General features: G+C 40.1%; 1 pseudogene; it reads left to right on the forward strand.

Annotated features, from left to right (window-relative positions):
* The first annotated feature begins 5,384 nt into the window (after positions 1 to 5,384).
* Positions 5,385 to 27,934, forward strand: part of LOC108997547 — a 43,370-nt pseudogene continuing 20,820 nt past the window's right edge.

The raw sequence follows: 27,934 nt of genomic DNA on the forward strand, positions 1-27,934 counted from the left end.
TGGAATAAAGAAGCTGAAGCAACTTTTATTCAATTGAAGAATGCAGTATCCAAGCCTTTTGTATTAAGGCTGCCAGATTTTTCAAGAGTTCACTAATGAATGTGATGCTTCAGGTGTTGGGCTGGGTGTTGTTTTGATGCAAGAAGGCCAACCAATAACTTTCTTTAGCAAAGCTTTAAAAGGCAAGGCTTTGTTCCTTTCAAAATATGAGAAGGAACTTTTGGCTTTAGTATGTGCCGTGGCAAGATGGAGACCATACCTGCTTGGTCAAGTTTTTAAGATCAAAACTGACCAGCGGGCATTGAAACATTTGTTGGAACAAAAGGTAGCAACTGAAGTGGATTTCCAAGCTTATGGGATATGATTTCAGAATCAAATACAAAAAGGGCAGGGACAACAAAGCAGTAGATGCTCTTTCAAGGAAAATGATAGATGAGTTAGCTACATCAGCTCTCATATCTTTTCCTACACCCATTTGGTTGGATGAGCTTAAGTAAAGCTATGCTCTTTCTGATGATCTATGTAGTATTATTACTGCTTTGCAGCTTGAGGATCCAGTTTCTAAAGGTTATTCGTTACAATAATGTCTTTTGTTAAGGAAGGGTAAGCTGGTTATAGTGCCTTCATCCTCATTCCAATAGAAGATTTTACAATACATCCATCATAACCCAGAAGCAGGTCATGTTGGGTATCATAAAACACTACAAAAGGCAAGGATGGATTTTTATTGGCCTGGTATGAGAAGGGATATCAGAAGATTAGTCAAGGGCCTTCCATGTTCCAATGGACTAACTGTCATCCTCATTTAGTAGATAGATTGACCAAGTTTAGTCATTGTTTCCCTATTGCACACCCTTATACAGCTAGCAAGGTAGTTGATGTGTTTTTTGCTGGAGTTTTTAAGCTTCATGGGTTGCCTAAAACTATAATATATAATCGTGACGTGGTTTTTACTAGCAATTTCTAGAGGAAATTGTCTAAAATGCAAGGAACTAACTTAGCCTTCAGTTCAGCATATCACCCTCAATCTGATGGTCAAGCAGAAGCTTTGAATAAGTGTGTGGAGGGCTATTTGAGATCATACATTGGCACCAAGCCAAAGAACTGGAGTGCTTGGTTACCAATGGCAGAGTAGTGTTACAACACTACCATATATTCATCTATTGGCATGACTCTATTTCAAGCCCTTTATGGGATCTGTCGTCCCAAGCTGCTCACATATTTTCCAGGCACTACTGCTAATGCTGCAATAGACTAGCAGCTAAAGTCTCATGATGAAGTACTTTCTCTTTTAAAGGAGAATTTGGGGAAAGCTCAAGGTAGAATGAAGTTATATGCTAATAAGAAGAGGACTGAAAGAGTTTTGAAGTTGGTGATTGGGTGTTCCTTAAATTGCAGACTTATCCCAGCACCCAAAACAGCAAAAAGTAGTCCAGTCTATTTATATCCAACTCCGTGGCCACATTGCTACTTGGAAGGGCATAGAGGCAGTTAAGCAGAACGCTTCTCAGCCTCTCCCCTAAGGAGGCAATTGGAGTCTCCCTGGCGCAGACGACAGTAGACGAAGGCCAACAAACACTAACAACACTTATCTTCTTCTCTTTTAGTTACATGCCAAAATAAAGTACAACAATGCAAAAAGGAAGAACGGAGGGACTAGGCAGGATAAAGCGTATCCCAGAGATGGACAGCAAAAAAGAGGAAATCGATATAGGGAAAAAGTGGAGAGACATCGGCCTCGTCAAATAAAGTTGCTAAAGGCCCCAAGAGATCGACTACCTAACAAGGGCGAATCAAGGCAACACGAGCAGATGAGTGGTCGGACAACGGGGTAGGCAGGAATAGGTTAGGCGCTGGTAGGGTGGATCGTAAGCTCAATATGAAGGCAATTCCCCTACCCAACACTAAGCCCATGATTTCCTGTGACAAAACCCTAAAGCCGGCCATAAAAAAAATAGAAGAAAACATCAGAGAAGAATGAGTAAAGACAAATAGTCCGGCATAACAAGGTATAAAGAAATTTCATTAATGATAAAAAGTCACACACAAGTCGCATGCTGACGGTGCATAGGTACATACATTTACAAAGAGGAAAAGAAAGGGAAAGAATAGCAAAATGAAATAACAGCAACGACACCAAGAAGCTGGGGCATAGCAACGTCAGGAACCATGAGCAGAGACCTCAGCATTAGGAGCGTTAACCTCAAAGATGTCAAGATCGAGATCGTCATTTCAGAAAACAGCAGGCTTGGGCATGGCTAGGAAGGCAGGACCCATAAAAGCATCTAGGATCTCTTTCATTCCCAACTTGCGACTGAATGCAAAAGCTTCTTTGTCAATGAAAACTTGGGTAAGGTCAAGGTCCAGCAAATACTTCTCAAGAGTCCGTGAACATAGCTGTAGTCTCTCCAGAATATGGTCCCGCATCAACCTAAGGCCTTCAGCACACCCATGCCCCCAAGTGGTATCATGAACACCCGCACTCAGGACAGGTCACCTTGAAGATTTACGACAAGTTGTTCCATCTGCTGGTCCACTAGGCGCTGTACCTAGCTTTATTCTTTAGCTTCTTTCAATGGTAGTTAAGCTTCTCGATTTTCTTGCTCCCCTCCTCCAAGGCAAGCCGTACCCTCCTCAACTCTTCCTCCAACAACTACCTTTCATCCCCCTCACCACGAGCGTGCTGAAGTATCACGCGAAGCTCCTGATTTTCTTACTCAATGGCCTTCTGGCCGTCCACAATGAAAGCCGCTGGATAAGAGGAACCCCGATAGTAAGAGAGGCTGACATGGAATGGTCAATAAAAGGAATTTAGAAAATAGCAAAAAAAAGGAAAAATAGGGAAAAAGAATCGCTAAATCTCGTGGAAGAAGCCAAACAAACACTTGGCCACCTGCCTAATAGCTTTCGCGCGGCACCCCCCGTTTCCAGCCAGGCCAAAGGGGGGATGACTTCCACCAAACCCTCTGTGTCAGACGCTTGTGTGGCCACCTTGCCAATGAGCCTCGTCGACAACCTCTTCAGCATGCGTTCCCACCTGGGTAGGCAGATCTTCACATGGACCCCCCGAACCTGCACCGTCTACAACATTTAGAAGGAGACCACCTTCTGCTTGGTGCTCCACCTCTGTGACAGGGTTACTAAAAATAGCGTCCGCCGCCTTCTTAATAATTGAGTGCAAGCCTCCAAGTGACTCGAGCTCCTCCCCACCTTCCCCAAAGACCGAATCATCCTATCCCATGGCAGTAGGTGAAGACATTGCGGTATGTAGTCCCGTAGAGTCGAGAACCCCCGAGCAAGCCTCGACCCCCTCCATCAAAGGGGTGATTGTCGATAGCAGAAGAAGGGGAGGAGACCCCGGAGAAAGCCGTCCCACAACGACCCGCTGGGGAAACCTGACTGCCAAGACTCATCGGAGTAGGTCATTAAGGTCATCAATTTCCGAGAACACTTCACAAACATCAGTCAGTGGGGCTGGCACCACATAAACCTAGGTCGAGGGGCCTCTTGCTGATGGGTCCAAGGTCTCGAAGGGAAAAGATTCCACCGGCACCTCCACGCCAACAGGACAATAGGACGCTTCCACTAGCATCACCATGATGATAGGATGATGGATCTCTAGCGTAGTCGATGCTTGCCCTTCAGGAATCAGGGCTCTAGAAAGGGGCCCGCTGTCGACCCCAACCCCTCCAAAAGAGGTTTCTTCCCCTTGCCCGATGGAGAAGAATCCACGGGGCGCTTTTGGGTAGGAGTGACCAGAGACCGAGCAAGAGTCACCCTATCTTCAAAAGGAATATGACTAAGGGGAGGCAAGGGAAAACTTAGGCTCTCCTCGAAAAGAAGAGCTTCCGAGAAAACACTATTGGAGTTCTTCTCCACCCACTCCCTAACTATAGCAATACGTTGTGACTCGGCAGGGGTAGCTATTGAACTGTTCACTTGACCCAATTAGTATGAATCGGGAACTTGCGAAGGTTCACCTGACCCACTGAGAACTCCAATCCGTGGCTAGACACAAAAAAGAACTTTGGAGACCAGTCCTTCACCTTACGGTATCGCGACTCCAGGTTGACAAGGGTGTGCATCACCTTGGAGCTGCAAACATTCTCCTTTTGCTACAACACCTTGTGAGTGAGGAAGAACTCACGGCCACTGAGGTCAGCCTGCTCTAGGTTCGACTCCAGAAAAGCACGTCACTAGATGATATTGCAACAAATCAAAAGCCTCCAAGCATTCGGGTGAAGCTGGGATGGGGCAAGACCAAGGGGATCTAGCAAATCACGGACGGGGCGAGGGAAAGGAAGCCTCAAGCCACACGAAAACATATAAGGAAAGAGAGTAACTTGGGAAGAGCGAACCTCAGCGTCGACGGAACCGTCATCTGGACCAGGGACCTCGAAGGCCATTGATTCCGGCACCTCGTAAGTAAGAGCTAGAGATGCCACCGTCGCTGCTTGGACATTTGAATGCTAAGCGCTTCCCTAGAAAGATGGCCCGACATCACCAACCTTAGGAGCATCTCCTCCACTAGGAAGAGGAATGAGAATGAGAATGAGATAAGATGTGAAATATGTGCCTAATAGTGAAATGACTTGAGTTAAGATGTTTTATTGGGTTTTGGGAAAGAAGAGAAAAAAAAGTTGAATAAAATTGTTATAAAGTTTAAATATTATTAGAATATAATTTTTTTAATATAATTTTTTTTTTGGAATGTAAAAAAGTTGGATTGTTTTTTGTGTTTTGTTTGGAACTTGACTTAGGCTACGTTTAGGTGCTAAGGTGATCTCAGATGATCTGGTTGATTTGTGAATAGTAATTTTTTGTAGGTCCCATTGAGATTTTTTGAATGTATGAAACAGATTGAGATATATTTAACATTTTATGGTAAGTTAAAAAGTACTTAGTCCAAGCAATGATTAGTTTGAGATAAGTTGATATGGGTTTGACACCCAAACATACCCTTACTCATTTATAACTTAATGCATCATTTCTAATTATAATTTTTTTTTTTTTTTGCTATAGTCTTCTAACATAAATACCCATGCTAGCATAGGCTTTTAAAAAAGGGAAATGATATATATTCCCAAGAAATATCACCGACAAAAGTTACCGATTGTCTTTTTATTATTTACTTGATGGAATGAGTTTAACGAGTTTATAATTTTTCTTAAATGGCTAAAGGGTTGAAGAAATGTTTAAGAAAAACCAAAAGAAAAAAAAACAATTGCACATTGGGTGTGCAATTCGTGCATGAGTGTGCCCTTAATATCGTCACAAAGAGATTATAGCCACCCAAGGTTGGAGCATATTGTTGAAGGCTGCAGCGTATGTTCCACAACAATCTATTTAAACGGAAAAGCAAAGCTTCACTAATAACTTACACAATGCAATATCTTAGCATTCTCGATTCAATCCGAAATTGCAACCTCTCTACATCGCTCCCACCTAAAAGACCTGTCTTAACTTTAACAAGAGGAAAAGGTGGCGATGTACCTCATCCTTTCCAAAGAAAGGACCCTGAAGAAAACTCAAGTATTGACTCTACTATTGTCCGAAGATCAGCAAATTACCATCCTACCATTTGGCATCATGATTACATCCAATCAATAAGCAAATATGTGGTCAAGTGTGTGATTTCTATTTTTTTTATTGTTTGTCTCAATAGTTTTATAATTGTTATTGGTTTATTTGTAGGGGGAGTTATTCAACCGAAAGATTGATAAGCTGAAGGGAGAAGTAACGATGATGTTTTACAAAGTGGTGGATCCTATAAAGCAACTTGAGCTAATTGACACTTTGCAAAGACTTGGAGTATCTTACCACTTTGAGGACGAAATAAGGAAGATATTGGAAAATAAATACATTACTCGCCATAATGGTGATGTTTGCGAGAAGTAGAGTTTATATGCCACAGCTGTTGAGTTTAGGCTCCTGAGACAACACGGATATGATGTACCTCAAGGTAAACAACATAATGGTAATGCTTTGACAAAAATAAATATCATACTCATAACCTCTTGTTTATTTTTTAACAATTGGTGAGCGTTGTTTGATTGCAGAGACTTTCAAAAGTTTATTCAATGAAAAGGAAAATTTCAAAGAATGTTTTTGTATTGATATTGAAGGAATGCTGGCTTTTTATGAAGCCTCGTTCCACCTGAGAGAAGGCGAAAGCATCTTGGAGGAGGCAAGAAATCTTGCAACCAAACACCTTAAAGAGTACGTGGATCAAAATAACAATCAATACCTTTGTACGATGGTGAATCATGCCCTAGAGCTTCCACTGCATTGGAGAGTGATAAGGTTTGAAGTGAGGTGGTTCATTAATGCATATAGGAGCAAAGAAGATATGAACCCTACCTTGCTTAACCTTGCAGAGCTAGATTTCAATATGGTACAAGCAATCCACCAAGAAGATCTAAAAGAAGTGTCAAGGTAAAAAGACATGTTTAACCTCATTTTATAACTTGGATCTTAGTCTCAAGAGCTACAAGGAGATTTAGGGCATCTTTGGATGCTAAGGCAGGTTTGGGAGGTGAGATGAGATGAGAATTTTGTGTTTTGTTTGAGAGTTTAAAATATTATGTTTTAATATTATTATTGTTTTAGAATTTGGAAAAGGTGAATTGAGATTTGAAAAAGTTGAATTGGTTATTATATTTTGTATGGAGATTTGAAAAAGGTGTAATGATGAGATCATATGAGAATTTTGTGTCTCATCCCACCCCCCAAACCTGCCCACAAATCATGTAAATAATAGTAGAATGGTTTGAGTGAAGATGTGTTTTTTTTTTTTTTTGAAAAAGAGGAGAGAAAGTTGAACAAAAGTATTATCAAGTTAATTTTTTTTTGAATATTATGTTTTAATTTTAATTTTAATTTTATTTGGAAGTTTGTAAAAATTATATTGGTTTTTGTATTTGAATACTAATGTTAAAATGATTAGATAAAAATATTGAAAATTTGAAATTGAAAAGTTTTTTGTATTTGAGTGTTATAGGAATGAAATTATAGGAAATTTTGAGAATTCTCATGTTGCAAAACATCCCCTTGCTTGATATATACTAGATTAGAGAGGCAAGAAACTATAATATATGCTCTAGTTCTACAAATGATATTATTTTCTTGTCTCATACAAAAGGTGGTGGAGGAGCACTGGCCTTGGAGATTTGAGCTTTGTAAGGGATAGAGTGGTAGAGAATTTCCTTTGGGCAGCGGCTGCATTATTTCAACCTCAATTTGGATATGAGAGGAGAATGTTAACAAAACTCGGTGCATTGTTGACAATATTAGATGATGTCTATGGTATCTATGGCACTTTAGAAGAACTTAAGCTATGGTGGTAGTTTTCTTACACGTCTGGGGTTGGTAACGACAACAGAGGTAGAAACCGAGTGTGTTTCTCTTCTTAGCTAATGGCGATGGAGAATATGCAAGAGATGTGGGGAAACCTATGTCTAAATGAAGAGGAGGGAGATGAAATTGTGTTAGAAGAAAAGAGAATGTCAGATGCTCAGAGGAAGGGGGAGAAATGTCTAGTTGGGAAGTTTTGTTCGGAGCCACATATTAGCAGTAAGGTGGTGGAGTCGATGATGGCAAAAATTTGGAGGTTGAGCAAACCGGCCAAGTTTAAGGAGGTGAGTACGAATGTGTTTATCCTTTCTTTTGAAACTCATGCTGACAAAAATAAAATACTTGGAGGAGGGCCATTGATCCATTGATCCATTCCATTGACGATTGTCTCTTGGCCATTGATCCATTCCAAGGTTTCACACAACCAAGTATGTTGAAATTCGAGTCTGCTTCATTTTGGGTCCAATTTCAGAACATGCCTCTGGTGGGGATGAATCGAGAATGTGGCTGCAAACTCAGAAGCATGCTGGGTGTTGTTGAGAATGTTGATGTTGATGATGATAACATAGGGTGGGGAAGTTACATGAGAGTAAAAGTTAAACTGGATTGCTATAAACCACTAGCCAGAGGAAGGACAATAACTTTGCAAGGGATTAACTACTGGATCCCAGTACAATACGAAAAGCTCCCACGCTTCTGCTTTTAGTGTGGGAGAATCATGCACATGGTGGATAAGTGTAGCGACCAATCTTGGGAGGCTACGTCCCAATATGGGGCCTAGTTGCGTGTTGACCCAAGAAAGAAGAAACGACGGGACCATGCTGAAGAAAATTTTACCCCTAGGGGGACTTGGCTCAGCCGTGAACAAGGCTTGAAGACGATGTCTACGGAGGAGGGAAATCTGAAGGAAGTGGCACCGGAGATGCCTACAGCCAATGAGACTACTGTTCCAGATGTCACAGATCATGTGGCACAAGTTTCGTGTCACGGTGCAAATGTCAGCTTGAGTATGATTCTGGGGACAAAGGACGGTATTGACAAGCAATGGACCTCTGCAGACTCTCATGACTCTAATGTAGCTGCAGGCCTATCAATAAAGCAAATATTGAGGCTAGAGTCAACAGGTGGTGTGGGAAAGCAATGGGAGTCAATTGCCTGTAATGGAAAGGGTGGCACTTCAAGAGCAAATCCGGGATCTAGTAGTGATCTAACTTTCACTAAAGAGCACGTGGAAGGGATTTCAACTGGGACTACCAAACAGCAGTATGGTATTGTCAAACCTACAGCTATGGTGGAAAACGAGGTCCCTTATAGGGGTGGCATGCAAGGCCTTGAATTTCAAAATAAATGGCGGGAACTCAGAAAAATAAGGCATCTGAGGAAGTCGGGGGAGAAAACAGTTATGGGCTGGGCCCAGGTGGACCATCTATGCATGACCCAGAACAAAAAGGGTGCTTAATCGACCAGGTATCCCAATCTTACATTCCTACTAAGTCTGCTAGCCCCTCAAAAGGCAGAACCTAGAGAAAGAGAGCACGAGGCCCAAGTATCATTTGTGTTTCTCAAAATGATCATGTGGCTAAAAAATGTAATTGGAACAAGGAAAATATAGACCCAACAGAAATGAAGCTAGCTAAAAAATGTAAACTAGTTCTGTACAGTCCCAATGCAGATCTTAACAAGGGTGGCAGAGTCCTTCGAGACACCATGAAATGGCAACGGCTGCTAAGCAGCCCTGCTGGAAGCTATGATACTCCTAAGTTGGAATTCTCGGGGGTTTGGGAATCTGCTTGGAATTAGAGTACTTCGTGATTGAATCCAAAGAGAAGGACCCGCTATTTTATTTTTGCAAGAAACTAGTTTACAAGGCAAAGTCATGGAGAAATTAAAATTTAGCATTGGATTTACCAACTATATGGCAGTGAGCAGTGAGGGGAGGAGTGGGAGTTTGGCTTTGTACTTGAACAATAACTCCCAACTTGAAATCCTTAATTATTCGAAACACCACATTCATGCTTTGGTTACCAACACGGAGAGGGATGATCGGGAAGGAGTGTTGTGGTACCTGACTGGAATCTATGGCCACCTGGAGGCTTCAAGGAGGCTGGACACTTGGAATATGATTAAATCTCTGGAAGTTACTAGTGACCGAGGTTGGTTAATGATGGGTGATTTTAATGAGATCCTAAGTAGCTATGAGAAAAGTGGTGGCCGAATCAGACCAAAAAGACAAATGAAGGACTTTCGACAGTTTCTGGATGATTGTGAGATGATGTACTTGGGTTTCAACGATAACCAATTCACTTGGTGGAATGGTAGGGGACAACATCATAGCATTTGTGAGCGGTTAGATCGCTTCCTAGCTAATATGCAGTGGAAGTCTCAAAATCTTTTGGCTAAAGTTTACCATGGCTTTGCACCTTACTCTGATCATATTCCTATCATTCTCAAGACTCAAGATGACAAAAGACAAATGGCTAGGCAAAAAATTTTCAAGTTTGAGGCCATTTGGGCTGAAGAACTAGATTGTAAAAAGGTCATTGAACTAGCATGGACAGGAGCTACAGGCCAAAGTGACTTGCATCTATCATGGAAAAAATAAAGCGTTGTGGGGAAAAACTTCATGTGTGGAATAGATTTTGTTTTGGCAACATGAGAAGAAATATTGAGCAGGCTCGTTTGAAATTAAAGAAGCTGCAACAATTAGACCCTTGCTGCCAAAGAAGTGACTCTCTTCGAGCTGCTAGAACAGAGCTTCAGAAGTGGTTAGAAAGGGATGAACTATTGTGGAAACAATGAGCAAAAGTTATGTGGCTGCAAGAAGGCAATAAAAACACTCGTTTTTTCCATAGCAAAGCTTCCCAAAGAAGACAGAAAAAAGTAATTAAGTGTGTGAAAAATGCAACAGGTGAGTGGTAGACTGGAAGTTTAAGAGATTAGATTATTACAGACTACTTCAAACAGTTGTTTAGATCCACAGGCCAACAAGGCCAGATTGATTTCCTAGAGGACCTTCCTGGGAGAGTATCCGATGATATTAACTCATCCCTTACCAAACCCTACACTGCAGCAGAGGTGTCACAAGCCTTGAAACAAATGAACCCTCTCTCAGCCCCAAGACCTAATGGGATGGCTCCCATTTTCTACCAAACATTTTGGAGTGTTATAGGTGGGGAGGTGGCTAAAGCAGTTTTGAAAGCCCTCAATTATGGGCTTTTTTTAGCAGGACTCAACCACACATTCATCACATTGATTTCAAAAAAGAAAAAATCAGTTGAGGTGGTAGATTATAGACCAATCAACCTATGCAATGTCCTTTACAAGATCATCTCAAAGGTCATTGCAAATAAGTTAAAAACCATTTCAGCTGACGTGATCTCCTCTACACAGGCTGCTTTTGTCCCTGGCAGGTTAATCACAAACAATGTGTTGGTAGCATACGAAATGGTCCACTTCCTGAGGCAGAAAAGGAAAGGTAAAAAAGGCTACATGTCCCATGAGCAAAGCATATGACCATGTAGAGTGGAATTTTCTTGAGAAGATTATGCTTAAAATGGGGTTTAATGATAAATGGGTGAAGTTGGTGATGCTTTGTGCAACCTCGGTCTCCTTTTTTGTTTTAGTCAATGGGGAACCTAAAGGCCCTATCTTCCCATCTTGAGGCCTGCGGCAAGGAGATCCTATCTCCCCTTACTTATTCTTGCTATGCACAGAGGGTCTGATTTCTCTTCTTGAGAAAGCTGAGAGATCAAAGCAAATCGAAGGTTTGTGTATTTGTAGAGGAGCTCCAAGACTTAACCACCTCCTTTTTGTGGACGACAGTGTACTATTCTGTAAGGCCAATCTGGTTACTAATGTACAGATTCAAGTCCTGCTAGACACCTATGAAAAGACTTCAGGTCAAAAAGTAAACAAAGATAAAACTTCTATGGTGTTTAGCAAGAATGTTCTCAATCAACAACAACAAGAGATCCTTAGTTTTTGGGGGCTAAATCGTCATCAACAATATGAAAGGTACCTTGGCCTCCCTCCTGTGGTAGGTAGAGAAAAAAGAAAGACCTTTTCAGACCTAAAACACAAGGTATGGTCCAAACTCCAAGGGTGGAAAGAAAAGGTGTTGTCTCAAGGTGGTAAGGCAATCTTAATTAAAGCAGTGACTTTGTCTATTCCCTCTTACACTATGAGCTGTTTTAAGCTTCCTTCTACTCTTTGCTCCGAACTTGAAAGTATGATGGCCAGCTTCTAGTGGGGTCAAAAGAAGAACGAGCAGAAAATCGGATGGATTAGCTGGAAGAAAATGTGTGAGACTAATGAGAATGGTAGGGTGGGTTTCAAGAATTTACAGATCTTTAATATAGCGAAGCAGGGCTGGAGAATAATGACTGAACAACAGTCTTTGCTACACCAGATTTTTAAAGCCAAATATTTCCCAAAGCTTAGATTCCAAGAAGCCAAACTCAGTGCAAATCCCTCTTATGTTTGGAGAGGAATTTGGGAGGCAAAAGAAAACCTGATGAAATGATGTAGATCGAGAGTTGGTGATGGGAAATCTATCAATGTGTGGTCTAATTATTGGCTGCAACAGCACAAGCTCCTTCCTCAACCTTCCAGCTTTGAAGTTATTCACCAAAATGCTACTGTCAACACTCTAATTGATAGAAATACCAAGTGGTGGGATGTAACAAAGATCCAAAGCCATTTTCCAGCTCCTCAAGCAGCAGTTATTTTCAAGATTCTCTTAAGCTCTGACCCTTGTTCAGACCGTTTAATCTGGGAGCATGAAAAGAATGGGGATTACAGTGTAAAAATGGTTATAGATTTTTCTCTTCACTCGAGACAAATGAACATAGAGAAGAATGCTCAAATGCTCAATTCCAAAGAAATTTTTGGCAAAAACTATGGAAAATGAATGTGCCAAACCGAGTAAGGATATTCGGCTGGAGGGCATGTAGAAATGGCTTACCCACCTTGTTGAAAGATGAACCTGCCTGTAGATGGTGTAAGGAAGCCGAAGAGGATATCACTCATGCACTTTTAAGTTTTCGAACTGTTAGAGATGTGTGGTCCTCTCTATTTCCTCAACTTCCAGCGGAGGCTATGAATACTAGCTAGTTTCATTTTGCAATGTATGTGCAGAAAAGAGGCATCAATGGAGAATTAGAGAAGGTGTTGTTAATAGCCTGGGGAATGTGGCACAAGAGGAACCAAATGATCCATGAAGACGTGGTCATACCTGCTTTACAAGCTACAGAAACGGCTCTGTCCTCCCACAAGGCTTACCTGCAGGTTCTTGCTTCTCAAGGGCCTAGGAAAGCTTGCCGTTGGGAGACCCCTGAACCTAGAATTCTGAAGGTAAATGTGGATGGGGCTGTATTTGCAAACCAAAGGAGCGCAGAGTGGGTCTTATTCTCAGAAACACAAAGGCCGAAATCATCTTCTCGGCTAGTAAAAAGGAAAACGATGTAAATAACCCAATTGAGATCGAGATGCTAGCAATTTTGAGAGGCCTCCAATTTTGCTTTCCCCTTGGAATCTCTCATTTGGTTATAGAAAGTGACTCCTTACTAATGGTGAATGAAGTGCAAAGTGACACCACATCAAGATCTCTCCACGGAAATCTGGTGCAACATATCAAGCAACTAATGTTGAGATTTCCTTGTTGCTCTATTCAACACAACAACCGTCTAGGCAATGGTGCAGCCCATGGGTTGGCTAAACTTGCATGGAATATAGATGATTTGATAACTTGGTGGGACTCTTATCCCGAATGTATTGCACAAGTTATTTGGTCAGATTCTATGTTGTAATCGTTTCTTATGAATTAAAGAAGTTTCTATTAAAAAAAAAAAAAAAAACCTTCAAAAACACTCAGTTCTCTTACCCTAAAATAGCCTATGGAACCTTTGTCCCAAACCGAAATGGTGCTACTACCATTAGGCCTACAAATTGACTAGACCAAGTTGGGTTTGGACATGCCTCATCCTGTCCGATCACTAGAAACACACCTACCCTAACTGAACGAACCCGAATCATTCGGGTTGGGTCAGACCTAAGAACTTTACAACAAAATTGAGCCCATTTCCAATAGTCCACAATAGGTTGTGCATTCTCCACTCTTCCGCTAAGCTTTGAAGTTGTGAACTTTGCAACAAAATTGAGCCCATTTCCAATAAAAGAAGACAGGGTTAAGTGTGGAATAGTGAAGTCAAGTGCTACAAAATCTAGTTCTAGAACATTTTCATCCTTTTCCCTGCAATGAAAACAACGTTATGGTAAAAATTTTGAGCCACAATTTGAGATACAATACTGGTTAAGTTAGAAAAACGTATGTTATATAGATCAACAATATTATGGGGATGAATAACAAACTCTTTGCATTTGGTTTGGCAAACTCAATCCAAAATTCAGCTTGTGGCATTATGATTTATGAAGAGAAGAATAAATCTCAACCAACTTGTTTAAAATATTTTTGCTAGCATAGAATTCAATTGGTGCTTACATCTAGCAAGAAATTAGAACCAGAAGAAGAGAAAGGACATACCATTCTTCATCATAGATAATTTCTTTAAGCTTTAAGAAGTAGTGAAGGCTAGGGCTGTACAGAAACCGACGGCACCGGCCGCCACTGACGCAAACCAACCGGCCGTGTCAGGAACTAGTGGAGAACCAGTCGGCGTGCGGTGGAAATTTCAAGATATAATAAAATATTTTTTTTAAGATACCCTTATCGAAACAACGTTGTTCCACTTAAGTTTAAGTGGAACGGTGTCGTTTTATTTAATAAGTATTACAACAGATACTGGAAACGAAGTCATTTGGCATTAAACCAAACGGCGTCGTTTTATTAAGGATGTAAGAAAAAAATAATAAGTCTGAAACGACGCCCTTCCACTTAAAGAAATAATAATCCTCTTCTTCCAGAATTCGATTATGCAACTCTCTCTCTATCTCTCCTCTGTAACTCACTCTCTCTACTATGCATCTCTCTCTCTCTCTCTCTCAGTCTCTCTCATTATTCTCTCAGTAGAACCGCCAGAGAACTGACGCTGACCGAGAACCGCCATAGAACTACCTTGATCGGTGTCCTCCTCCCCATCGACCGGTTACGGTCGGCGCCTCCCCCATTTTTCTTTACGTCAGTCGGCGTCGGTTTTACCCAAAAACCGCACCGACGAGGTCAGTTTTCACCCCTAGTGATGGCCTCAACAAATAAATTCTGAAAATCCAAGTTTTGGTCCTATGGCAAAGGCAACATGCGGTGGTATGACAACAGCTTCCAATATATTTCTTTTTTTTTTTTTTTTTTTTTTATGGAAACACTCATTTCATTAATGAATTGAAGTTACAACATGAAAAATCTAATACATGGAAAATCCAGACTATAAGCCAAACTACTCATCAGCTCTTGGGCTTCCCCACACACAAATTCTTTTGTGGCGGATATTATCCTAACTTCTAAACAAACTCTCTCATAACAAACAAAGCACTCTATAAAACAAAACTTAAAGGACCCCTCTATTCTTCCAAGGAGGAAGAGTACGGGACACTAATATGGACACCAAATCCAATAGCCTATTTCTATTTTATTGAAACTAAACTAACAAAAGGCTACAAATAAACACATTAACAACTACAAGACCACAAGCATTGGTGAGACCCCAGACGTCACACCCACCGCAAGCATCGACATCTCGAGCCCTAACAGAATGAGCACCCAGCTCACACACGGACCACAACAGCCCAGCAGTACGACCACTAGTCGTAGCATCGCCCACCACTCTCGAATGGCTCTTCACCCCAGATTACGTCTGATCCAAAGGCCCAACACCTCACTCGGGTCAACAAAAAACAACAACAAAAATAGAAAAACAAAACAACTACAAAACATTGAAACAAAAACAAGAAAGAAACAGAAAAAAATAAAGATGGATGAACAGTGCACAATGGGTCAGTAGTGGCTCGTATAGAACACTGTTCACTCTGGGAGGAAAGCCGACGGTCTGACTTGGAAGTCCCGGAGTAAGAGGTTCCATGGAAACCGGGCATGGCGTCGGCAGAGGGCTCCACGATGGCGCGTGATGGCCATGTGCCGACGATATCCGTAACTTCGTCCCACGCGTGTGGGCTACGCTCCACTCCGATGGACGCCAGATTTGGAGGTATGACACATATCTATGGCATATTAACATAATTTCATTGGTATGACACAGGCTGAGGCTTTTTTTTTTATTTTAATTATCTAACTAGGTATATTTTCATTGCTAAAATTAAGAAATAATTACATATCTAAGTCCAAGATCTAGAAAATCGCAATGAAAGTTTTGGCGTAAACCTCAGCGAGCTTATTTCCTTGCATCTGAAAGGACTATCCAAGTTGCTTGGCGTCCGATGAATTAGAGGAATCGAGAGAAGCTAATCCCTCACTACTGTTCTCCTTTTTTTAAGCTGTGTATTGTTGCTATTATTAGCTTCTTCGTCTTCCAGATGGTGCTAAAAAGGGAGGTTTGGGAAGTTTGATACAGCGGCCAAAGACCGCTTCTTGCTGTTCTTACTATGTTATTCTTCCATGTCAGTTTCATCTTCTTCTCTGTACACTGTAATCCTCTGAGTGCTTTCGTGTTTCTTCTTCTTGTTTTTTCCTTTTTTTTCTAGGAATTTCTCAAGGAGTCGGGAAGAATAGAAAGGAACACAATTTCGATCTGGGACCTTCCCCTCTCTTTCCTCCTTTTCTCCTTCTCCCTCTACGTCCACCCCATCAAATCCCTTGTAACGCCCCAAACCCGGGTGGCTTGGAGAATTACTACCTGACAGTTAAAAACATGTTTCCCAACACAACTAAAATAAATCTCCAAAAAAAAACTTTATTAGCAAAACTCAATCTCATGTATTCTAAATAACCACCTTGAAAACTCCACAAAGTCATTACTGCAGCAAAAATAAACTAATGAGTCCACAATCTCCCGATTGTCATTACAAACCAAACTAATAATTTCATGAGTCTTACTAAATCCAAGATATAATTAAATCTAAGAGACATTATAACTAAATGACATCAGAATTCATTCTTCTAATATCTTCTCCTCAACTTAAACATGCTTACCAATCTAATCCAGGTCCTCAGTTGGACTATCCACATCATCTGAAAAATATTATGAAGATGGGGGGTGAGTTATCAACAACTCAGTAAGCATATGACATATGCTAGCATACAAACATGAGCATTTACAAAGTATAGCATGCAAAATAAAATATTTTCCAGAGTTATCGTGCAGAACTAAACATATTTTCAAAAGTAACAGAGCAATGGTTTTAAGACAAGTAAAAAGCCATAGTACTTTGGCATAACATAAACTCTGCATCATCATCACATCCAAACAGAGCATCTTATAGAGCAGAGACGATATTTCACTCCCGTGGTAGGGTTGTGCTATCCCCGGTGGCCAAACCTGGCAGAGACAGAGGTGGAATCTTTCCCTTATTTTTCTCGGAGTCTCGAGTGTGCACACAAGAAAGACCATAATAAAACTACTTTGTTTCCAAACTGGGTGCACTCAGAGACAGAGAAGTTGGTACCAATCCAAACAGAGCAAAGCATAACAGAGCAGACAAGATAACATCACTATTAGCAACATCGTCCCTCTTATATTGATGTCTAACACAAAGAATGTGCAATAAATAAAGAAAATAAACTGGAAGAGAAGCGCGAGAGACTTGACTTCAAAGAGGTCTACTGAGCCTATTGTTATAACAAGAGAGACCAAGAAGAGAGATTCAAGTAAAATTCTAATAGAATCACCGTTCCTCCACTGCACTAAAAAACCAAAATAACTAGTTTAACCTCGATGAGAGTAGATCTAATAACTTAAAGGTGGTGGCTGCTTTGCAGCCTAACCAATAACCATGATTTTCGTAAGTTGGAACAATCAAGGGTTTGAGAACCCTCGAACAATTCGTAAACTTCACCATTTGGTAAGTGTTAACAGTTGAACTTGTTTGTCTTAGTGAGGTTAATTTTCATGGGGACTTCTTTACCCGGAGTAATAGAAGAGAAGGTAGGAATCTCACTAAAGAAAAACTAAATAGAGCTCTGGGAAATCAGGCTTAGTTCAGTATGTTTGCGGATTCTAGTGTAATTACTCTAGATGCACAAAGTTCAAATCATTGCCCAATTCTAATTACTATTGGTAGTGGAGAAGTGAAAGGGAGGAAGATGACAAGGCCTTTCAAATATGAAGCTTGCTTGGGCAAATGAGAGGAATGCCATGAGATGATAAGCAAAGCTTGGGGTAACACCCTAAATCAGCTTTCCAAGATACAAGAAACTACAAATGCCCAAAAAAGATGCAAGGATAATCTCATGACATGGAGTAACTTCCTTCAAAAACCAAAAGGGGCTCATAAACGCAAAACTAGCTCAGGTTAAAGAGCTACGAGAGTCCAATGCAGGTGACTATAATGACAGTATAAAAAACCTAAAAAAGAAGGTGGATAGATTGCTTGAAGAGGAGGATGTGAAGTGGAAGCAAGGAGCCAAACAACAAAGGTTAAAGGAAGGAGACAAAAACACAAGATTCCATCATATGTGTGCCAACCAGAGAAGGAAGACCAACACAACAAGAGAATATCATATGAGGAAGGAAGGCCAGCTGATACAGAGAAGAGGTAAGTCTTGTGTTTCAAAGCTTTATTCAACATTTGTTTACTTCACTGATAAGATAGAGGAATGTATTCAACATCGTAAGACCTCAGTTACTAATGATATGAATACTTTATTAACCCAAAATATAATTGCCTTTGAAGTAGAAAATGCAGTCTTTCAAATGAATGCTTTAAGCTCTCCAGGTCCAGATGGTTTTTCAGCTGCTTTCTGTCAAAATCATTAGACTGTGGTGGGGTCTGATGTTTGTTCTGCAATAAAAGAAGCTTTCCAATCTAGTCTATAGCCTAGTGACTTTAATACCAATCTCGTTGCATTAATTCCTAAGGTCAAAGATCCCACTAAAGTAACCAAACTCCGACCTATTAGTCTTTACAATGTCATCTATAAGTGTAACACCCAGCTCCTTCCTTCTTACGTACGGTTCTTCTTTCTGACGTTTGCTCCTTCCTTCTGACGTAAGCAAATTCCAAGGGCAGAAATTATGTGATTGTCTACCCCTTCTATCTAGCGACTGCGAGCCTTGTCATGCGTGCCAAACCTTGATGGCATGTTTTCAAAGATATTATGTGACTTATAAGGCAAGCCTAGTGTTTTAAATGTGCTGGACATATTTATAAAGTGTATTTCCAGTGTTATTGAACTAAGCTTGACTTTAAATAAGACAATTATAATATTTTTTAAGAGCTCCAAAAATATTATAATTGTCGAAAATCATTTTAATATCAATTATTAAAATGATTCCAATTATTTAAGATATTATAAGATTTAAATTATGTTGAAAGCTTTAATTAATTAAATGGTTTTAATCTTTTAATTATATTAAATAAGACTTCATCATTTTATTAATGACGAATATTATTTTATAAACTAAAGTTTAGTTAAATAATATTCTACCTTTATTCCTCTCTGTACTTTTATTTAAATTAACGTTTATGCATTTTAAATCAGTGTTTTAGGTCCGTCTTTAGATCGTCGCGTAGATCGCCAAACGTTGGGTTTTAGAATAAAACTCCAGCCCCTCTCTCTTTCTCCCTCATTTTTCCCCCGGCTCTCTCTCTCCTCCCTCTCCTTCAGCGTATGTCGTACGCAGCTGTCCCCCACGCCCGATTCCACCACTACCCATTGAGCTCGGCCTCCATCTCCCTGTCGTTGCCCCCACGAAGTCCACCTCTCTCTTGCATGGATTCTCCACACCAACGACGGAGCTCCACCTCCTCCGGCCACCGACCACCCTCTCTATCATCCTCAGGCCACCACCGACCCATCCCAACCACCCGTGGCCCCGATCTGCCACATATGCTCCCTCACTCTCCCTCACTCTCTCACGGCATCTCTCCCTCTCACACACGGCCAGTTTCCCCTCCACCCCCGTGGACCGTCGTGCCACTACCACCGAGCCTCCACGGCTCCACCAGCAACCTCCCTTGACCTCCCTTGGTCTAACCCTCAACCCGAACCACCACTTTATGTGGGGGGGGCTGCCACTACGCATGGTGGACAGTCACAGCACGTGACTAACCGCCATTGCACACGGCCAGATCCGCCATGCTACACTCCTTGCCACCATCATAAGGCCACCATGAGCCATTCCAAGACCACGCCTAGCTATCCTCCTAAACAGTCACCGTACGCAGTATAGCCGCCTCGTACGTTCCTTCCAACGTCATCGACTGTGACGGTCAGCGAGCAATGCTCTATCCCTCATTATTCATGTTATTAGCTGATTAGGTTGTGGACTATGCTATTAGTATTGTGGAGTCCGTTGCATTGTGATGTGCTGGGTAGTGAAGTGTTGGGCATTCTGTGTGATGAAGTGTTGGGCGTAGTTGGGAAGTGTTCTATGAAGTGTTGTGGACTGTGCTGTGTGGTGATGTGGACTATACTGTATGGGTGATGTGGCATGTGGAATGGCAAGAGTGCACGTAGAGTGTACTCTGTGTGGCGTAGCGTGTATGAAGGGAGTACACGCGGAGTGTACTCCATGTGGTGGAGTGATGCACTATATGGCGGGTACGCCATAGTGATGATGTGGCGTAGCGTGTGAGAAGGGAGTTTGCGTGGAGTGTACTCCATGAGGTGAAGCGATACACCGTGTGGTGTGTCCCAGAGATAAGAATGGTTGGGTGGTTGATGGGCGTAGAGTGTGGCGAGTAGTGTTGGTAATTGTGGAACAGTGTCCCGAAGTTGTTATGGTGTAGCCTATAGTCTGAGGTGACAAGTGTCACCATGTTGGACTTATGGCTGGGAGTATGGGTGAAGTAGCAGAACAAGTGTAAGAGTGCGTAGCGGAAGCATAACTAGGGAATGTCACGAAGTGACATGATTACTGGCAGTCATGCTTGCGATGGGTGAAGAGTTAGTATAGAAATGATGTAGTAGGAACGTGACGAGATGTCACGATGTGACAAGAGTACGTGAGGGACCGTACTCATGATGAGTTAGGAGTTGGCATAGAAATGACGTAGCGAAATGTCAGGTGACGTGACAAAGTCACGGTGTAGCTTGGGAATTGTCTCGAGCTATATGAAGTGACGTAAAGCATAATGGTGAACGGAGTCTTGTCGTGCTAAGTGTTGGGATGAACTATCAAAAGGGACAGATAGAATGAAGAGTCATGCTAGCCAAGTTAAGAGAAGGTTGGTATCGGAGTATGGTGCTTGTTTACACAAGCAGGTGATCAACGTGTTATATGCTGATCTTAGGTGATAAAGGGGTAAAGTACATGTGTAATCTGGTGAGACACATTTGCCGGACGGATTCACCATATGTAATGGGTAATCTGTCTTAAGCAAAGTTACACCGTGCTTAAGCCTCAGTGTTGGCTTAGAGTCATGTGGCTTGTATGGATGGGAATGAGGATTTAGTGTGAGCTAAGGTGCATGAAGATGGTGACGGGTGTATTGTCTAGGAATGGGATGCGTGATTCCATCAGTCGAAATCATGCGTCAGAATGTGGTTAGTAAGAAGAGTAAGACGAAGGTCCTAGTGTCTTAATCTTAGGGTGAATCATGGGTTCACTTTAGTGGATGAGTACTCGAGGCAAGACCTTGAGTTAGAAAATGTGGTGACCGTAAGTAGATCCCGAAGGTTTTAGCATAGTAAAGAGCACGTAAGTGCATGGGATAGAAGGAGAGTGTTCCAAGTGAAGTGTAGCTCTATTTCTAGTTTAAGTTGCTTATGCATTAGATAGAGAATGACGCTAAGGTATGTGTATGCATGTAGGTTGTCATCTGACACGCACATGAATGGACTGCATGATATGCAAGTAGCATGGAGTCCAGGTAAGTGTTACATTCATACTCTTCTAGAGTTTTCTAAAATATACGAAATGATAAAGGAAACATTTTTCCTCTAAGATGCTTTATGAAACAACACGAAAGAAGTTTTACGAAAGAAAATGCGAAGTGTTCAAAAGTATAAGTATGTAATGGTCCTCCTTAGCAGCCCCTTTTTACGCACCCAAAGTATTATTTGTATGCATGTGAATGGATGATTATACGTTGTATCTATTGTATGTATTTTCCAAACAAAAGAAAAGAAATGTCGAGGCCTGTGCCTCGAGCTTTAAACTGATGCTTTGACTGACGCGAAGAAAGTGTTTTAAAGGGTCCCCATGAACTGATGTTAAAATGCCCCTATGAACTGATGCTTTATGGATGCCATGAAAGATGATGTTTAAACCAATGCTCTTAAATGATATTTTCCATGAAAGAACTGTTAAATGAAATGGACTAAAAATGGAAGGACTGAACTGAATGAAAGGACTGAATGTTTAATGTATGAAAATACGTAACGACCATATGAATGAATGAAAAGGGTACCAATGAATGGGCAGATTGCAATGCCGGATAAGTAGTACTGGTAGTGCACCCAGTGCTGCCCCCCATGAAAGGGATTCCTAACCCGTGGCCATGGGCGGAGTCCGGGTTCAAATGAAGACCGCTAACCCCAACACACGGGGCGTAATAGTGTGTACCGGCCAATGAAAGTGATAAGAAAGAATGTGTGGATGCATGAATGCACGAACTCTTTAAGAAATGAAGGCACTGATGGGAGACATGTTTATGAAAAGAAAGCCTCTTTTTAAAGAAAAATCCCGTCTAGTGATGTTTTCAAACGAAAGGGAACGCATGTATACATGTACGTATAGTATGTATGTATGGAATGATGAATGCACGAATGAAAACCTATATTATTATATTTTAACTGTATGACGTAATGCTTACGAGTCATTGACTCATTTTAGTTTTTATGTATGCCCCTCCCCCCACAGGGACGGAATGAGAAGTACGCGTTAGGATGGACACGGCCCATGGGGAAGAGCACATAAGTCTAGGCATGACAGTTTAAATGTATGAGGCATTTTATTGTAAAAATTAATATTTTCGGCTGAAAACCTCTTTTATTCGCAAATCATATTTTATTTTATAACGTAGAGTCTTGCACCCTGGGTATAAAAGCAACAAATTTTAAATCGGACGATAATTCCCGTTGCTTTCTCTAAAATCATTTTATAAAAAGTCCCACCACAAGGACGGGCGTTACATAGTGGTATCAGATCAAAACCCAGGTTATGCTAGACTCTATAGCATTCTTTTCAAAATAAAAGAGAGAAAACCCTTTTTCTAAAGAGAACTTTTTCCAAAGAAATAATACTTTTGAAAACAGAACTGCAAGTGAAGGAAAAACCTAGACTGACGTCTTCCCAAGGCATGTCTCGTCCTACAGTAAGTACAAGAAAATATTTTATTCTAATGCTATGATATTTTCAAAGTATGACCTAATTAATGCATGCATGTCAGACTGACAACTAGAAAGAGGTAGTAATGCTATGTGCATTGAATGTAAGAGGTATCAGAGACTAAACATAGTTGGAGGATAAGGAATGGACAATGGAATGTTAGGGCATGTAGCAATAGCTGCTTGCTAATTGAGAAACGGACTAGAAACATTAGAAAGATTGCAATAGTTAAGAAACACATGAATGATTACAAGCTAAGGTTAGGACCGAAACGAAAAAACAAGATGGAAACTTCAAGCCTTGCTGGCAAGAATCTTATTATGGAAGGTATGAGTGCTACATGATGGATGGGCTCTAGTGCTTCAAACTGACTTTGAGCACGTTGACGGAGGAATCACAAGACGTGAGGACAAGTTCTGTAAAAGACGTGACTAAGATGCTGATCGTGCACGAAGATGCGTGAAGACAACGCGAGGACTGGTATGAACCTGTCCATAGTAAGGGTAAGCGAATTCTTAGAACCCTGCACGAATTCTTAGAACGCTAAGTGAAATCCCTAGAACCTTAAGCAAATTTTGAGAACGAAATTTATTTAAGGTGGGGAGAATGTAACACCCCGCTCATTTCTTCTTACGTACGCTTCTTCTTTCTGACGTACGTTCCTTCCTTCTAACGTAAGCAAATTTCGAGGGCAGAAATTATGTGATTGCCTGCCCCTTCTATCTAGCGACTGTGAGCCTCGTCATGCGTGTCGAACCTCGATGGCGTGTTTTCAAAGATATTATGTGACTTCTAGGGCACACCCAGTGTTTTAAATGTGCTGGAAATATTTCTAAGGAGTATTTCTAAGGATTACACAATATATTAATTCATTACCAATTAAAGAGAAAAAGTAAAACTGAGAAACAATGAATTCTTGGCCGAAACAAATATTGACCACAAAAATAAATCAAAAGACTCATCATACACTTGGATACAAATGGGACTTAGGTGTGTTTGGTAAGTGAAGTAGTCTTAGATTACTTCACTACAATTCACAATCAGTTCACTATTATTCACAAACTATTCACAACTTTTTCACTACTATTCACAAATCAGGCCCACAACCCAGTTTCAATAATTAAAACTGGGCTCCAACCCTCCAAGGTCCAATTGGCCCCAATCTGAGTTTGGGGTCTAATTCTCGAAATACCTGTTTCAAGAATTAGAAAAAAAAAAAAAAAACAGATCATCAACACCCTAGTGGGCCTCCTATTTCCAAAAATTACCTCAATGCCTCTTTGCATTTTTTTTTCGGCACCATGGCAACACCTGCACCCACATAACTCAATGCAGCACCTAAAATGATTAATATGATGGAGGTTTGAACGCTATTCACCTGCATAAGTGATGACACAAGCTGGAAATCTCATCACCACACTCCATCGCCCACTCAACCAATCACAAATGCTCTCCACCAACTAAGGCCAACACCCCCTTACTTCTTGAACCTTATAAATACCCCCTCCACTCCCTCATTTCTCCACACCTCTCCTCCAAGCCTTCTCTTGTGTTCTTCAGAGCATTTCTCCCCTTTAGTGTGCAAAAGAGATGAAACCGAGTGAGTTCTTGAAGTTCTTGAAGTGAGTGTGGTTGGGAGCTTTAAGGGCCACGATTTTTATAACTATTCTTACTTATCTCTTGTTAAGTATTAGAGTGAGATGTTAGGTGTCAAATTATGCCATGAGAATGAATTTTGATTGAGTTTAATCAAGGGTTAGCTTGTTAATACCAAACCGGGTTAGATTTGAGGTTTTGTTGAAATTAATTATGTAGGGTTGGATTTTTAGCCATGGCATGACTTGTTATGATTTTATATGATGCATAAACATCTTGGATTAAATCTTGAAGGGTTAATTTTGAAATTAGAAGCATTCCATAATAGGTTAGAATTCTATCTTGTGTTGATCATCTATCATGCATGGGTTTTGATTAGTTTAAGTTAAATCATGAAAGTTTTGATTAATTTTTACCTAGGCTTGAGAAATGGGCATTTAAAAAACCTCGTGATTGGGATAAGAAGGAAAATGCTTGATTTAATTTAGTTTTTGAAACATCTCTTGGTGAAGAAGACTAGAAACATCATGTATGCTTAATGGATGATTTAGTGGTGATAAAGGCTTTGAGCTATGTTTAAGTGTTAGGATGAACTTGTAGGACCTGAACCTTAGTTTTTAATTTATCATTAAGGTTTTACTTATAAATGGCACTTGATGATTTGAGTACACATGCACTATAGGGGGGTTAATTGGTTGAAATCAGACTTCGGCCCCGTTTCAAACTTGAACCTAAACTGAGATCAACTTAGTTCAGTTTAATTTTAAGCTAAATCTAATTTTAAGATAAGTCTAACATTCAAACTCCCAACTCTTAAATCACTAAACTCATCTCAAATCAAAACATCTTTACACATGGGATCCACAACCTTTTTCAACTCAATATCTCTGTTAACATTGTGTTTTGCACACCCTTAGGCCAAGTTCCAACAACTTAAGTCTTTGAGAATAGGCATTGCACAGAGAAGAATATAACGCGACTTTGAAAGGGTGGCTTTGGGGCCGAGGAACCTCCGATGCCAAAGTTAGTAAATGCTCTTGGAGTGTAATAAATAAGGAAGTCTGTGTTCCCCATACTATTCATTTTGTCAGAACCTTTAAATGTGGTGTGGCTCTGTAACGGCGTCATTGATGTGACGTGTTGTCTGGGTGGTAGAGCCATTAATGCTGCGTGGTTCTCCAACATTCTCCTCTTAGTCAACCCCTTTCCTGGTCCGTTCGTGTGTTCTCTATCGGTAGATCAACAACTCTCCATATGTCACGCTTGTCGTGTGGGCGGGCACTCGATGACTGGATACTACTCGGTGAACTGTAATATCATATGACTAAATAGCATTTGCCTTATTTTCATGATTAGATAACTTTTTTTTGTTCTTTGTTTTTTTTTTTCCTTCTTCTTTTGTTTTTCTTGCCTACTTTGGTTTAGTTATTGGCCTGGTTTCTTTCTTCACCTATGTCTTCTTTTTTTTTTTTTTGGTTTGATAAAATACCACTTTTTTTTCATTCATCCATTTTAATCAATTTAATTATTCTCGCATTATTTGTTTTCAAATATTAAATATATATAATTATTTACCCATGGAATGGTTTTCATTTTTTTTTTTTTTGGTTTAAGAAAGATATTTGGAGAGATTCTTTTTATCTTCACTAAATATGAGCCCAACAATACGGAATGGGTGGTCCGTATGGGAGGCCCAATGGGTTGAAAGACTACGGGCATACCATACGCATCCTATTAGGAAATTGCACCACCGAGTGGGGTCAATACGGTAACCGTCATTGATAACTAATGATATTCTCTCCTAATAGAGCAATGAGATATTTGCCTACGATATAGTAATCCTTTCCTTGTTCAACTATCTTAGAAAGGCAACAATCATGTTGAACTCAAGGTTTCAAACCTCATATAATTACATAACTATATATAAATTTTGATGATAATAAATGAATTCAAACATAAACGAATTTCAAGGTCAAATTGTCTACACAATAAAGCTATGCACATCAATAAACTAAGCATGAGCAAGAAAGAGAACAAGCTCGCAAATGAAGCTCTAAGGGTAAATAGTAAATAGTGCTCCTTTTGTTATATGTGAAATGTAATAAATTATGTTTGAAAATTTTGAAAAGTGAATGATGTTGTCTTTGACATTTACGAAAAGTAAAACTTTTATTTGAAACTTTTGAAAAGTGAATGATATTGTCTTAGACAATTTTAATAAGGAGAAACTTGGATTTTGAAAAGTGAATGATGTTGTTTTAGACAATTGTAATAAGGAGAAACTTGGATTTTGAAAAGTGAATGATGTTGCCTTTTAAAATTGTGAAAAGTAAAACTTTGATTGAAAAATTTTGAAAAGTAAATGATGTTGTCTTTGACGTGTGAATCTTTTTAAATTTGAAAATGAAGTCCCTTATTCCTATAAATAGCTCATTTGAAATCTTCAAACAGTACAACAACAAGAGCATATTCACATCAATTGCAAGTTTTACAACATCCATTCAAAGCTTTCAATCTCTCTTTTCTAAGCATTGAGCCTTAGCCCTTGTTCCTTTTGAGAGAGATATAGTTTTGTGTTGTATTGATCTTATTCCACTCATTGAGAAGTGTTTTTTGATAACCTACTTAATATCAGGTCTTGTATCAGTGAAAGGGTGTGTATAACCCTTATGTGTGTAGAAGGTGTTCTATATAGAGAATAGACGTTGAATCACCACGTGTAAGGTGATTGCATGCGTAAAAGGTATTCTATACGGATTATTTGTAGCGATACTGCTCAAAGGTGCAATAGGTTTCTATCTCTACTTGAAGGAGATTGGATAGTGAATTTGGAAATCCTCAAGGAGTAGCTTGACGCGAGAACGTAGGCAGTGTGACTTAAACTCACTAAAATATTGAGTTTGCTTCCTCTTACTCTTATTCTTTATATTTACTACTGCTTCGTATTTTGTTTTTATTTTATATTGGGTATTTAATTTATAATTATAGATTTTTAAATATGACCCAATTCGCCCCTCTCTTGTGTTAGTCATCTAGGCAAAAAGGGGTATCAGAGCGAGGACACATTTATAAGATTAATTATCTTTTGAGTTAAGATCTTATGACTAACATTGTAGCTACATTTGGTGAAGATCAATCTAGTAGTCGACTTCCACTATTTTGTGGAGACGATTACACATTTTTGAAAGCTAGAATGAGAATTTTCCTTCAATCTCAAGGTCGAGAAATTTGAAGATGTGTTGTAAATGGACCTTATATTCCAACAAAATTTGTTGATGGAGTAAAGGTCAAAAATGAAGAAGAAGAGTTAGATCGTGAAGGCTATAGAATTACAATATTGAACTCAACAGTTATAAATCTCCTATATAATGCTCTCTATGGGAATAAGTTCAATAAAATAATGACTTGCAAGACGACGAAGAAAATTTTGGATAACTTGGAAGTTACTTATGAAGGAACTTTGCAAGTCAAGGAATCAATGTCTGCTAATGTTGATTTTGTATTTGTACTTTTTCTCGTTCTAGCTACTCTATTCGTGATTGCAGGTCATGAGCGTACCAGTCCACAAAATTTTTCAACTATTT

This window comes from Juglans regia, chromosome 6, assembly GCF_001411555.2.
Source record: "Juglans regia cultivar Chandler chromosome 6, Walnut 2.0, whole genome shotgun sequence".
NCBI classification, from domain to species: Eukaryota; Viridiplantae; Streptophyta; class Magnoliopsida; order Fagales; family Juglandaceae; genus Juglans; species Juglans regia.